The following is a 2,669-nucleotide window of genomic DNA, read 5'->3' as shown; positions in this document are numbered from 1 at the left end:
TTTATGTATAATTCAAATGTAACTAAGATAATGCACAGCATGTTTATAATTGTTTTTAAATGAGGTCTTCAATATAAATATAAAAGAGCTACAAGTTTCTAATATACTCTTTGTCTAGCATAATAACGGCACAAATAAGAGCCCTATTTAATTGTCAATGTATATTGCTGATTAGTTGCTCAGCAAACACCATTGGCTGTTTAGCGTAATCAGACCTTGTAAACCAACCGAACGGCATGCATTTCTAGAGGTAATGTGCAGCGCTATGCCCCTTGTTACACAAAAAATACCGCCGTACTTGAGCCTCTCTTGGAAAAAAGAAAAAGCCTACTTGAGGCCTCTGGGCCTGTAGAAAATAACAGAAGAACTGCTATCAATAAAAGATCCAGATGGAATGAGTTGTGCAGTAAAATTGATCCTAGAACTCCACACAATAAACTTTGGAAAATCATCAAGGGTATCTGCAAGGAACAGATTCAAAATGAGGAATGCAATTCAATCAGGAACACCGACGGACAAATCTTCCCTGACGACAAATCAGCGGCCAGTGGTCTTGCCGCTCACTATCAATTGACTGGCAGGCTTTATTTTGCGAACGAAGACAAACCCATTTTAAGTAAAGCCAGAAATATCGTTCACGGTTGTTGCAGCACTGATTTGGGTGATCCAACTCTAACAAAACAATTTTCCATGAGGGAATTACTTATCGCATTGACTTTTCGTGATCTCAACAAGTCTCCTGGAACAGATGGACTTTCTGGCCGTTTGCTTGAATTCTTTGGAAGTTTGGGAAAACAAAGACTTATTGGCCTTTTCAACTTATCTTGAAAGAAAGGACGCTTACCACAGGAATGGAAAAAGGGCATCATTATTCCAGTTAAAAAGTCTAACAAGAATTCTTCCTCCCCTGAGGAGTTTAGACAAATAGCACTTACATGTACAACTAGCAAGGTTAATGAAAAAAATGATCCTTATTCGACTACAATTCTTCCTAAACCAAAACAATCTAATGCCTTGTGAGCAATATGACTATCGGAGGGGCCACAGTACCATTGACCAAGTTCTTTACTTTGCACAGACTATCAGAGATGCTCATAACCACAAGCCAACGCATCATACCGTGGCTGCTTTTTTAGATCTTACAAAAGCCTTCGATAGAGTTTGGAAACACAAATTAATCATTAAGCTGCATAATAGCTTCAACATCCGAGGCAATACTTTGGCAGGGATCTCAGATTATCTACAGAGATCTATCAGGGTTAGGTTCAATAAGACACTTTCAAACAATTTTCATCTTAGCCAAGGTGTCCCACAGGGTACAGCGCTTAGTCCAACACTTTTCTCTTGGTTTTTAGCTGGTGCAGAAAAAGTTCTCTTTTGGAACACGCATTGGTGCTTGCTGATGACATTGCTCTTTGGAGCTCTGGATTCGATATAAACCTTCTAGAGATCAAACTCAATGAGTCTTTGAAGGCCTTGTCCGAGTTTGCTCCGGAACTTAAACTCAAATTTAATCCTTCCAAATCAATTACCACCTTTTTTACAACCAATAAACACTTATACAACTACAAACCAAAATTGATGCTTAAAAATCAAGAACTTGCATATGAAAAACACCCAAAATACTTAGGATTTGTTTTGGATTCTGAACTTACAAGTAATAAGCACAATGATTACATAGTCTCAAAAGCAAGAAAACGATTTAACATCCTTAAATATATTGCAGGTAGAGACTGGGGAACTGACGCGACTACCCTTAGAACTACTTATCTAGCTATCATCAGACCTTTACTTGAATATGGATTCCCAATTTTTTGCTGTGCCACCGTTTCCAACTTGAAGAAACTTGAACAGGTACAGCTGAGTGCAGCTCGTATAATAATTGGTCCGAAACGAAGTTGCCCCTCAGATATTGTCCTTTATGAAGCTGACCTGAAGCCTCTCCATGTTAGAAGACATGCTAACCTTATCAAATATTACAAACTTTTCAGTTATGGCATTCGAAACAACACCTCAAAATACCCAAGTAATTGGAATAACCTCCAGAGACTCAGAAAAATAGTCCCTTTAGTCAAGTCTTGGCTCAGAATATAATTCCTAAAAATATAGAGCCACATTTTCTTCATTCCTGTATGAATCCTACTGAAGAACTTACCAGGGTTCACTTTCATTTCAACCTGCCTGTTCCCATTAATAAAAAGAAAAATGTGTCAGAATACCTTAGACAATTGGCCTTAGAAGTCATTAATAAAATCCCTAAATGTGACATTAAATTGTATACTGATGGCAGCAAAATCGACAATTTTGCAGGTAGTGGCATCTATATTGTAACTCCTCAGTCTAGTTTTTCTCTATGCCAACGAAATCCAGACTTCTGTTCCGTTTTTAGAAGCGAACTTCTAGCAATCGATGAGAGACTTATGACCATTTTACACGAAAATAATTATAAGAACCTTTGGATTCTTACTGATAGCCGCAGCTCAATAGAACACCTTAACAATTGGACCTATGTTGAAGATAAAGCAAGTTCGTCTATTCTTTAGAAGTTGAATATCATGTTGGAGTGAAATCAGCTTCATTTCCAGTGGATCCCATCTCATGTGGATCTACTTGGTAACGAAATAGCAGACAGGCTTGCAAAGAAAGGAAGCAGCCTAGCGACTTCATCT

This window comes from Argiope bruennichi, chromosome 4, assembly GCF_947563725.1.
Source record: "Argiope bruennichi chromosome 4, qqArgBrue1.1, whole genome shotgun sequence".
NCBI lineage: Eukaryota > Metazoa > Arthropoda > Arachnida > Araneae > Araneidae > Argiope > Argiope bruennichi.
Note: the sequence above shows the minus strand (reverse complement) of the source record.